This window comes from Pseudophryne corroboree, chromosome 2 (assembly GCF_028390025.1).
Source record: "Pseudophryne corroboree isolate aPseCor3 chromosome 2, aPseCor3.hap2, whole genome shotgun sequence".
NCBI lineage: Eukaryota > Metazoa > Chordata > Amphibia > Anura > Myobatrachidae > Pseudophryne > Pseudophryne corroboree.
Window position 1 is genome coordinate 60,738,995 of NC_086445.1, and position 12,859 is coordinate 60,751,853.

General features: G+C 48.9%; 1 protein-coding gene across 1 annotated transcript in view; it reads right to left on the minus strand.

Annotated features, from left to right (window-relative positions):
• SNX31 (sorting nexin 31) overlaps positions 1 to 12,859 on the minus strand; it is a 231,823-nt gene that overhangs the window by 203,981 nt on the left and 14,983 nt on the right. The window lies entirely within an intron of this gene.

Genomic DNA, 12,859 nt, shown 5'->3' on the forward strand with positions numbered 1-12,859 from the left:
TTATCTAGTGCCCTGCGGCCGTGGCATCAAAAATCCAACTAGTCACCCCTGGCCGGGGTACCCTGGGGGAGTGGGGACCCCTTCAATCAAGGGGTCCCCCCCCCAGCCACCCAAGGGCCAGGGGTGAAGCCCGAGGCTGTCCCCCCCCATCCAATGGGCTGCGGATGGGGGGGCTGATAGCCTTTGTTGTAAAAGAACAGATATTGTTTTTAGTAGCAGTACTACAAGTCCCAGCAAGCCTCCCCCGCATGCTGGTACTTGGAGAACCACAAGTACCAGCATGCGGCGGAAAAACGGGCCCGCTGGTACCTGTAGTACTACTACTAAAAAAATACCCAAAAAAACACAAGACACACACACCGTGAAAGTATAAATTTTATTACATACATACACACATACATACATACTTACCTTAAGTTCCCACGCAGGTCGGTCCTCTTCTCCAGTAGAATCCAAGGGGTACCTGTTGAAGAAATTATACTCACGAGATCCAGGGGTCCAGGCTCCTCGGGGAATCCAGGTGTAATCCACGTACTTGAAAAAAATAACAAAACGCTGACCCGAGCCACGAACTAAAAGGGGACCCATGTTTGCACATGGATCCCCTTTTCCCGACTGCCAGAAAACCCACTCTGACTTCTGTCTAAGTGGGTTTCCTCAGCCAATCAGGGAGTGCCACGTTGTAGCACTCTCCTGATCGGCTGTGTGCTCCTGTACTGAATGACAGGCAGCACACGACAGTGTTACAATGTAGCGCCTATGCGCTCCATTGTAACCAATGCTGGGAACTTTCTGCTCAGCGGTGACGTCACTTTAGGTCAACCGCAGGGCAGAAAGTTCCCAGCATTGGTTACAATGGAGCGCATAGGCGCTACATTGTAACACTGCCGTGTGCCGCCTGTCGCTCAGTACAGGAGCACACAGCCGATCAGGAGAGTGCTACAACGTGGCACTCCCTGATTGGCTGAAGAAACCCACTTAGACATCAGTCAGAGTGGGTTTCTGGCAGTCGGGAAAAGGGGATCCATGTGCAAACATGGGTCCCCTTTTAGTGCGTGGCTCGGGTGTCCGTTTTGTTATTTTTTTCAAGTACGTGGATTACACCTGGATTCCCCGAGGACCCTGGACCCCTGGATCTCGTGAGTATAATTTCTTCAACAGGTACCCCTTGGATTCTACTGGAGAAGAGGACCGACCTGCATGGGAACATAAGGTAAGTATGTATGTATGTATGTAATAAAATTATACTTTCACGGTGTGTGTGTGTCTTGTGTTTTTTTGGGTATTTTTTTAGTAGTAGTACTACTACAGGTACCAGCGGGCCCGTTTTTCCGCCGCATGCTGGTACTTGTGGTTCTCCAAGTACCAGCATGCGGGGGAGGCTTGCTGGGACTTGTAGTACTGCTACTAAAAACAATATATTTTCTTTTACAACAAAGGCTATCAGCCCCCCCATCCGCAGCCCATTGGATAGGGGGGGACAGCCTCGGGCTTCACCCCTGGCCCTTGGGTGGCTGGGGGGGGGGGGGACCCCTTGATTGAAGGGGTCCCCACTCCCCCAGGGTACCCCGGCCAGGGGTGACTAGTTGGATTTTTGATGCCACGGCCGCAGGGCACTATATAAAAGTGACCCCCGGCTGTGGCATTATCTGTCCAGCTAGTGGAGCCCGGTGCTGGTTTTAAAAATACGGGGGACCCCTACTCTTTTTGGAACCAGGACCAGGCGCAGAGCCCTATGCTGGTTGCTTAAATATGGGGGAACCCCTGTCAATTTTTTCCCCATATTTCTGCAACCAGGATCGGCTCAAAGAGCCCGAGGCTGGTTATGCTTAGGAGGGGGGACCCCACGCAATTTTTTTTGAAAAAATAAGCACTTTCCCACCCCTTCCCACTGATATACATGCACGGATCTCATAGATCCGTGCATGCCTATCCAATCACGAATAACAAAAAAAGGTCTGGTTTTTTTTAGCACTTTTTTACGAGTTGTAATTTTTCACGGCAGTGTTTGGTTTTTTTTTGCTTTGCACTTCTTAGTAAATGACCGAGATTCATACTTAAACAGCCGCGTTTTGACCGATGGTGTATTCATTCGTAATTTTTTTCTTGGACTTGCAAAAAATTACGAATGCCCTCATCACTGCCGTGATTATTGCTTAGTAAATTACCGAGATGACACTTTGATGAAAAAACGGCATCTCGGTCAAAATCGGGAGCTTAGTAAATTTCCCCCACATACTGGTGTTATACTGCGACCGGCCATCGCCTCAGCCTGGATGTGCAGTGCTGGGGTCGTCTGGTTGGATTCCCTGACTGAAAATATTGATACCCTGGACAGGGACAGTATTTTATTGACTATAGAGCAATTAAAGGATGCTTTCCTTTATATGCGAGATGCGCAGAGAGATATTTGCACTCTGGCATCGAGAGTAAATGCGATGTCCATATCTGCCAGAAGGAGTTTATGGACGCGACAGTGGTCAGGTGATGCGGATTCCAAACGACATATGGAAGTATTGCCGTATAAAGGGGAGGAATTATTTGGCGTCGGTCTATCGGATCTGGTGGCCACGGCAACTGCCGGAAAATCCACCTTTTTACCGCAGACCCCCTCCCAACAGAAAAAGACACCGTCTTTTCAGCCGCAGTCCTTTCGGTCCTATAAGAACAAGCGGACAAAAGGACAGTCATATCTGCCTAGGGGCAGAGGAAGGGGTAAGAGAGGGCAGCAAGCAGCCCCTGCCCAGGAACAGAAGCCCTCCCAGGGTTCTGCAAAGCCCTCAGCATGACGCTGGGGCCTTACAAGCGGACTCAGGAACGGTGGGGGGTCGACTCAAGAATTTCAGCGCACAGTGGGCTTGCTCACAGGTGGACCCCTGGATTCTGCAGGTAGTATCTCAGGGTTACAGATTGGAATTCGAGAAGTCTCCCCCTCGCCGGTTCCTAAAGTCTGCTTTGCCAACGTCTCCCTCAGACAGGGCGACGGTATTGGAAGCCATTCACAAGCTGTTTGCTCAGCAGGTGAGATAGTCAAGGTACCCCTCCTACAACAGGGAAAGGGGTATTATTCCACGCTATTTGTGGTACCGAAGCCGGACGGCTCGGTAAGACCTATTCTAAATCTGAAATCTTTGAACCTGTACATACAAAAATTCAAGTTCAAGATGGAGTCACTCAGAGCAGTGATAGCAAATCTGGAAGAAGGGGACTTTATGGTGTCCCTGGACATAAAGGATGCTTACCTGCATGTCCCAATTTGCCCTTCACATCAAGGGTACCTCAGGTTCGTGGTGCAAAACTGTCATTATCAGTTTCAGACGCTGCCGTTTGGATTGTCCACGGCAACTCGGGTCTTTACCAAGGTAATGGCCGAAATGATGGTTCTTCTACGAAGAAAAGGCGTATTAATTATCCCTTACTTGGACGATCTCCTGATAAGGGCAAGGTCCAGAGAACAGCTGGAGGACGGAGTAGCACTAACCCAAGTAGTGCTGCAACAACACGGGTGGATTCTGAATTTTCCAAAATCTCAGTTGACCCCGGCAACACGTCTGCTGTTCCTGGGAATGATTCTGGACACGGTTCAGAAAAAGGTGTTTCTTCCGGAGGAGAAAGCCAGGGAGTTATCCGAACTTGTCAGGAACCTCCTAAAACCAGGGACAGTGTCACTCTGTACATCAATGCACAAGAGTCCTGGGAAAGATGGTGGCTTCTTACGAAGCGATTCCATTCGGCAGATTCCACGCACGAACTTTTCAGTGGGATCTGCTGGACAAATGGTCCGGATCGCATCTGCAGATGCATCAGCAGATAACCTTATCGCCACGGACAAGGGTGTCTCTTCTGTGGTGGTTGCAGAGTGCTCATCTGTTAGAGGGCCGCAGATTCGGCATACAGGACTGGGTCCTGGTGACCACGGATGCCAGTCTGAGAGGCTGGGGAGCGGTCACACAAGGAAGAAACTTCCAGGGAGTATGGTCAAGCCTGGAGATGTCTCTTCACATAAATATACTGGAGCTAAGAGCGATTTACAATGCTCTAAGTCTGGCAAAACCCCTGCTTCAGGGTCAGCCGGTGTTGATCCAGTCGGACAACATCACGGCAGTCGCCCACGTAAACAGACAGGGCGGCACAAGAAGCAGGACAGCAATGGCAGAAGCTGCAAGGATTCTTCGCTGGGCGGAAGATCATGTGATAGCACTGTCAGCAGTATTCATTCCGGGAGTGGACAACTGGGAAGCAGACACGATCTACACCTGGGAGAGTGGGGACTTCATCCAGAAGTCTTCCACATGATTGTGAACCGTTGGGAAAAACCAATGGTGGATATGATGGCGTCCCGCCTCAACAAAAAACTGGACAGGTATTGCGCCAGGTCAAGAGATCCTCAGGCAATAGCTGTGGACGCTCTGGTAACACCGTGGGTGTTCCAGTCAGTGTATGTGTTCCCTCCTCTGCCTCTCATACCAAAAGTACTGAGAATTATACGGCAGAAGGGAGTAAGAACGATACTAGTGGCTCCGGATTGGCCAAGAAGAACTTGGTACCCGGAACTTCAAGAGATGCTCACGGAGGATCCGTGGCCTCTACCTCTAAGACGGGACCTGCTTCAGCAGGGACCGTGTCTATTCCAAGACTTACCGCGGCTGCGTTTGACGGCATGGCGGTTGAACGCCGAATTCTAAAGGAAAAAGGCATTCCGGAAGAGGTCATTCCTACACTGGTAAAAGCCAGGAAGGAGGTGACTGCACAACATTATCACCGCATTTGGAGAAAATATGTTGCGTGGTGTGAGGCCAGGAAGGCCCCCACGGAGGAATTTCAACTGGGTCGATTCCTACATTTCCTGCAAACAGGATTGTCTATGGGCCTCAAATTGGGGTCCATTAAGGTTCAAATTTCGGCCCTGTCGATTTTCTTCCAGAAAGAATTGGCTTCAGTTCCTGAAGTCCAGACTTTTGTAAAAGGAGTACTACATATACAGCCCCCGGTTGTGCCCCCAGTGGCACCGTGGGATCTTAATGTAGTCTTGGATTTTCTCAAATCCCATTGGTTTGAGCCGCTCAAATCGGTGGAGCTGAAGTATCTCACATGGAAAGTAACCATGCTACTGGCCCTGGCTTCAGCCAGGAGAGTATCAGAATTGGCGGCTTTATCATATAAGAGCCCATATCTGATTTTCCATACGGACAGGGCAGAACTGCGGACGCGTCCTCATTTTCTGCCTAAGGTGGTGTCAGCGTTTCACCTGAACCAGCCTATTGTGGTGCCTGCGGCTACTAACGAGTTGGAGGATTCCAAGTTGTTGGACGTGGTCCGGGCATTGAAAATATATATTTCAAGAACGGCGGGAGTCAGAAAGTCTGACTCACTGCTTATATTGTATGCACCCAACAAGATGGGTGCTCCTGCTTCTAAGCAGACGATTGCTCGTTGGATTTGCAGCACAATTCAACTTGCACATTCTGTGGCAGGCTTGCCACAACCTAAATCTGTCAAGGCCCATTCCACAAGGAAAGTGGGCTCATCCTGGGCGGCTGCCCGGGGAGTCTCGGCATTACAACTCTGCCGAGCTGCTACTTGGTCAGGGGCAAATACGTTTGCAAAATTCTACAAATTTGATACCCTGGCTGAGGAGGACCTTGAGTTCTCTCATTCGGTGCTGCAGAGTCATCCGCACTCTCCCGCCCGTTTGGGAGCTTTGGTATAATCCCCATGGTCCTGACGGAGTCCCCAGCATCCACTTAGGACGTTAGAGAAAATAAGAATTTACTTACCGATAATTCTATTTCTCGTAGTCCGTAGTGGATGCTGGGCGCCCATCCCAAGTGCGGATTGTCTGCAATACTTGTACATAGTTATTGTTACAAAAAAAATCGGGTTGTTATTTGTTGTGAGCCGTCTGTTCAGAGGCTCCTACGTTTGTCATACTGTTAACTGGGTTCAGATCACAAGTTATACGGTGTGATTGGTGTGGCTGGTATGAGTCTTACCCGGGGTTCAATATCCTTCCTTATTGTGTACGCTCGTCCGGGCACAGTATCCTAACTGAGGCTTGGAGGAGGGTCATAGGGGGAGGAGCCAGTACACACCACCTGATGCTAAAGCTTTATTTTTGTGCCCCGTCTCCTGCGGAGCCGCTATTCCCCATGGTCCTGACGGAGTCCCCAGCATCCACTACGGACTACGAGAAATAGAATTATCGGTAAGTAAATTCTTAATATATAAATATATTATATATATATATATATATATTTGTTGTTGTTTTTTTATTATTTTTTCTCTCCTGTCTTATCCCCCTCCAGGCAGTTGCTCATCAGCAGCGGCGGCGGCATCCACTGTTCCTGATGCCGGTGTCCGTCCAACACTGCACTACAATCAAAAAACTCTGCAAAAACTACAGCTCCCAGCAGCCTTTGCGGCCGGGAGCTCTCAGCAATAAGGGCTGCTGCTGGGAGCTGTCGTTTCTACACATTCTTGATTGTAGTGCGGTGCAAGTGACGGACACCAGCATCAAGAACAGTGGCTGCTGCTGCCGTGGTCACTTACTTCACTGCGGGTAAGGAGAGGATGGAGAGCGGAAGGGGAGGGGGGGCGGGGGGGCGCGGCGGCGGCAGGCAGGTGATCACGCAGCCTCTGCACAGTGAATCTACCCAATGGCCGCGGATGGAACAGCTGGGCGGCGCCCCTCCTTGGCTGGCGCCCCTGGCGAGTGCCATCCCGGCCAATGGGTAGATACGCCCCTGTAACAGTGTGGCCGGCTGCGGTACTACAAACAAAATTGAAATAACCTTGAATCTAGGAGAGACTGAATAGCGGTCTATAGAGCTGCCCTTTGTGTCCTCTGACACAGGTTGGAAAGTTTTGGATCTAGCCTTGACAAACCACCGCAAAGGTGGTAGACAATGGAACTCTATGTGTGATTGACACTAATTATGTTACCGCAGATCTGTGGATTTGAGTAATAATGTCGAATGAGACAGAAGAAATGCTCGCCCAAAAGAAGAAACAAGGCAATTAAAACTTGCCATGCCATTGGCTTGACAGCAGCCGTTGTGTCCGAACGACAATTAAACCACCTTCTTGACCACGTGTAGTCATGTCGTGTGTTGTAGGACCTACTGGAAAAGACTGAGGTTTAAAAGATTTGAACCCTGGTGCAGTTTTCCTTGTAAGAACTGTAAATAGACTCTCACGCTGGAGCGTGAAAACTTTAACTTCCTAATTTAGGAGTAAATAACACATTTTCGCGTAAGGCCACGCAAAGCGTCTGTCAACCACAAAGATTGATGGTGAACTAAGAGAACTAACATGGCTGACATCTATAGCAGACATGCGTAAATCCTCAGGCGATATACCAATGTGAGTAACAAGCCGTCGAAACTGTTCTGAGGCCAGAACTGGCTATTAACTACGTTATTTATGCGACTATAACGTTGGTAACCCAAACACCAACTACAACATAGACATTGCCTTTAGCATAGCTTGAATGTCCACTCTGACTAGTCATTAAGTGTAGTTGTAGGTGGGACCTGGAAAGATTTGACACCCAGAAAAGCTGTCATAGACTCTGGTATAGTGAATGGCTTAATAATAGAATTAGAACAATGGACACACACACACGCCCGCACAGGCGCTCGCTGCGTTCTATCTTATAGAAACGCTTGCATTTGAAATAGGTTCCTTAGTGGCATTAAAACTCAGAACCTTGCGTCTGGCATTGAATCGTTTTGTACCACACAGCCGATGTTAGCATGCGCCCTCTGATGGGTACTATTTATTTATATTTATCATCAGTCATTCACACAGCGCACACACACACTCCGCAGCGCTCCCGCAGAGAACACATGACCCTCCAGAAGAGTATGTGACTTTGTTATAAACAGTTAGATGTAGCCGCCCAAACAGGATTAGTATAGATGTCCGATGCGGACTGGTATTCCCACTGTGCACGTGGATTCCCTTAGATATTAGAGATGAGCGCCTGAAATTTTTCGGGTTTTGTGTTTTGGTTTTGGGTTCGGTTCCGCGGCCGTGTTTTGGGTTCGAACGCGTTTTGGCAAAACCTCACCGAATTTTTTTTGTCGGATTCGGGTGTGTTTTGGATTCGGGTGTTTTTTTCCAAAAACACTAAAAAACAGCTTAAATCATAGAATTTGGGGGTCATTTTGATCCCAAAGTATTATTAACCTCAAAAACCATAATTTACACTCATTTTCAGTCTATTCTGAATACCTCACACCTCACAATATTATTTTTAGTCCTAAAATTTGCACCGAGGTCGCTGTGTGAGTAAGATAAGCGACCCTAGTGGCCGACACAAACACCGGGCCCATCTAGGAGTGGCACTGCAGTGTCACGCAGGATGTCCCTTCCAAAAAACCCTCCCCAAACAGCACATGACGCAAAGAAAAAAAGAGGCGCAATGAGGTAGCTGTGTGAGTAAGATTAGCGACCCTAGTGGCCGACACAAACACCGGGCCCATCTAGGAGTGGCACTGCAGTGTCACGCAGGATGTCCCTTCCAAAAAACCCTCCCCAAACAGCACATGACGCAAAGAAAAAAAGAGGCGCAATGAGGTAGCTGTGTGAGTAAGATTAGCGACCCTAGTGGCCGACACAAACACCGGGCCCATCTAGGAGTGGCACTGCAGTGTCACGCAGGATGTCCCTTCCAAAAAACCCTCCCCAATCAGCACATGATGCAAAGAAAAAGAAAAGAAAAAAGAGGTGCAAGATGGAATTGTCCTTGGGCCCTCCCACCCACCCTTATGTTGTATAAACAAAACAGGACATGCACACTTTAACCAACCCATCATTTCAGTGACAGGGTCTGCCACACGACTGTGACTGATATGACGGGTTGGTTTGGACCCCCCCCAAAAAAGAAGCAATTAATCTCTCCTTGCACAAACTGGCTCTACAGAGGCAAGATGTCCACCTCATCTTCACCCTCCGATATATCACCGTGTACATCCCCCTCCTCACAGATTATCAATTCGTCCCCACTGGAATCCACCATCTCAGCTCCCTGTGTACTTTGTGGAGGCAATTGCTGCTGGTCAATGTCTCCGCGGAGGAATTGATTATAATTCATTTTAATGAACATCATCTTCTCCACATTTTCTGGATGTAACCTCGTACGCCGATTGCTGACAAGGTGAGCGGCGGCACTAAACACTCTTTCGGAGTACACACTTGTGGGAGGGCAACTTAGGTAGAATAAAGCCAGTTTGTGCAAGGGCCTCCAAATTGCCTCTTTTTCCTGCCAGTATAAGTACGGACTGTGTGACGTGCCTACTTGGATGCGGTCACTCATATAATCCTCCACCATTCTATCAATGTTGAGAGAATCATATGCAGTGACAGTAGACGACATGTCCGTAATCGTTGTCAGGTCCTTCAGTCCGGACCAGATGTCAGCATCAGCAGTCGCTCCAGACTGCCCTGCATCACCGCCAGCGGGTGGGCTCGGAATTCTGAGCCTTTTCCTCGCACCCCCAGTTGCGGGAGAATGTGAAGGAGGAGATGTTGACAGGTCGCGTTCCGCTTGACTTGACAATTTTGTCACCAGCAGGTCTTTCAACCCCAGCAGACCTGTGTCTGCCGGAAAGAGAGATCCAAGGTAGGCTTTAAATCTAGGATCGAGCACGGTGGCCAAAATGTAGTGCTCTGATTTCAACAGATTGACCACCCGTGAATCCTTGTTAAGCGAATTAAGGGCTGCATCCACAAGTCCCACATGCCTAGCGGAATCGCTCCGTGTTAGCTCCTCCTTCAATGCCTCCAGCTTCTTCTGCAAAAGCCTGATGAGGGGAATGACCTGACTCAGGCTGGCAGTGTCTGAACTGACTTCACGTGTGGCAAGTTCAAAGGGCATCAGAACCTTGCACAACGTTGAAATCATTCTCCACTGCACTTGAGACAGGTGCATTCCACCTACTATATCGTGCTCAATTGTATAGGCTTGAATGGCCTTTTGCTGCTCCTCCAACCTCTGAAGCATATAGAGGGTTGAATTCCACCTCGTTACCACTTCTTGCTTCAGATGATGGCAGGGCAGGTTCAGTAGTTTTTGGTGGTGCTCCAGTTTTCTGTACGTGGTGCCTGTACGCCGAAAGTGTCCCGCAATTCTTCTGGCCACCGACAGCATCTCTTGCACGCCCCTGTCGTTTTTTAAAAAATTCTGCACCACCAAATTCAAGGTATGTGCAAAACATGGGACGTGCTGGAATTGGCCCAGATTTAATGCACACACAATATTGCTGGCGTTGTCCGATGCCACAAATCCACAGGAGAGTCCAATTGGGGTAAGCCATTCCGCGATGATCTTCCTCAGTTGCCGTAAGAGGTTTTCAGCTGTGTGCGTATTCTGGAAAGCGGTGATACAAAGCGTAGCCTGCCTAGGAAAGAGTTGGCGTTTGCGAGATGCTGCTACTGGTGCCGCCGCTGCTGTTCTTGCGGCGGGAGTCCATACATCTACCCAGTGGGCTGTCACAGTCATATAGTCCTGACCCTGCCCTGCTCCACTTGTCCACATGTCCGTGGTTAAGTGGACATTGGGTACAGCTGCATTTTTTAGGACACTGGTGACTCTTTTTCTGAGGTCTGTGTACATTTTCGGTATCGCCTGCCTAGAGAAATGAAATGGTATTTGGTACCGGGGACACAGTACCTCCAACAAGTCTCTAGTTGGCTCTGCAGTAATGATGGATACCGGAACCACGTTTCTCACCACCCAGGATGCCAAGGCCTCAGTTATCCGCTTTGCAGTAGGATGACTGCTGTGATATTTCATCTTCCTCGCAAAGGACTGTTGAACAGTCAATTGCTTACTGGAAGTAGTACAAGTGGGCTTACGACTTCCCCTCTGGGATGACCATCGACTCCCAGCGGCAACAACAGCAGCGCCAGCAGCAGTAGGCGTTACACGCAAGGATGCATCGGAGGAATCCCAGGCAGGAGAGGACTCGTCAGACTTGCCAGTGACATGGCCTGCAGGACTATTGGCATTCCTGGGGAAGGAGGAAATTGACACTGAGGGAGTTGGTGGGGTGGTTTGCGTGAGCTTGGTTACAAGAGGAAGGGATTTACTGGTCAGTGGACTGCTTCCGCTGTCACCCAAAGTTTTTGAACTTGTCACTGACTTATTATGAATGCGCTGCAGGTGACGTATAAGGGAGGATGTTCCGAGGTGGTTAACGTCCTTACCCCTACTTATTACAGCTTGACAAAGGGAACACACGGCTTGACACCTGTTGTCCGCATTTCTGGTGAAATACCTCCACACCGAAGAGCTGATTTTTTTGGTATTTTCACCTGGCATGTCAACGGCCATATTCCTCCCACGGACAACAGGTGTCTCCCCGGGTGCCTGACTTAAACAAACCACCTCACCATCAGAATCCTCCTGGTCAATTTCCTCCCCAGCGCCAGCAACACCCATATCCTCCTCATCCTGGTGTACTTCAACACTGACATCTTCAATCTGACTATCAGGAACTGGACTGCGGGTGCTCCTTCCAGCACTTGCAGGGGGCGTGCAAATGGTGGAAGGCGCATGCTCTTCACGTCCAGTGTTGGGAAGGTCAGGCATCGCAACCGACACAATTGGACTCTCCTTGTGGATTTGGGATTTCAAAGAACGCACAGTTCTTTGCGGTGCTTTTGCCAGCTTGAGTCTTTTCAGTTTTCTAGCGAGAGGCTGAGTGCTTCCATCCTCATGTGAAGCTGAACCACTAGCCATGAACATAGGCCAGGGCCTCAGCCGTTCCTTGCCACTCCGTGTGGTAAATGGCATATTGGCAAGTTTACGCTTCTCCTCCGACAATTTTATTTTAGGTTTTGGAGTCCTTTTTTTACTGATATTTGGTGTTTTGGTTTTGACATGCTCTGTACTATGCCATTGGGCATCGGCCTTGGCAGACGACGTTGCTGGCATTTCATCGTCTCGGCCATGACTAGTGGCAGCAGCTTCAGCACGAGGTGGAAGTGGATCTTGATCTTTCCCTAATTTTGGAACCTCAACATTTTTGTTCTCCATATTTTAATAGGCACAACTAAAAGGCACCTCAGGTAAACAATGGAGATGGATGGATTGGATACTAGTATACAATTATGGACGGGCTGCCGAGTGCCGACACAGAGGTAGCCACAGCCGTGAACTACCGCACTGTACTGTGTCTGCTGCTAATATATAGACTGGTTGATAAAGAGATAGTATACTCGTAACTAGTATGTATGTATAAAGAAAGGAAAAAAAAACCACGGTTAGGTGGTATATACAATTATGGACGGGCTGCCGAGTGCCGACACAGAGGTAGCCACAGCCGTGAACTACCGCACTGTACTGTGTCTGCTGCTAATATAGACTGGTTGATAAAGAGATAGTATACTACTAATATTATATACTGGTGGTCAGGTCACTGGTCACTAGTCACACTGGCAGTGGCACTCCTGCAGCAAAAGTGTGCACTGTTTAATTTTAATATAATATTATGTACTCCTGGCTCCTGCTATAACCTATAACTGGCACTGCAGTAGTGCTCCCCAGTCTCCCCCACAATTATAAGCTGTGTGAGCTGAGCAGTCAGACAGATATATAATATATATAGATGATGCAGCACACTGGCCTGAGCCTGAGCAGTGCACACAGATATGGTATGTGACTGAGTCACTGTGTGCTGTGTATCGCTTTTTTCAGGCAGAGAACGGATTATAAATAAAAGTGGTGGTCACTGGTCACTATCAGCAAAACTCTGCACTGTACACTACTGAGTACTCCTAATGCTCCCCAAAATTAGTAAATCAAGTGTCTCTCTAATCTATTCTAATTCTAAACGGAGAGGACGCCAGCCAC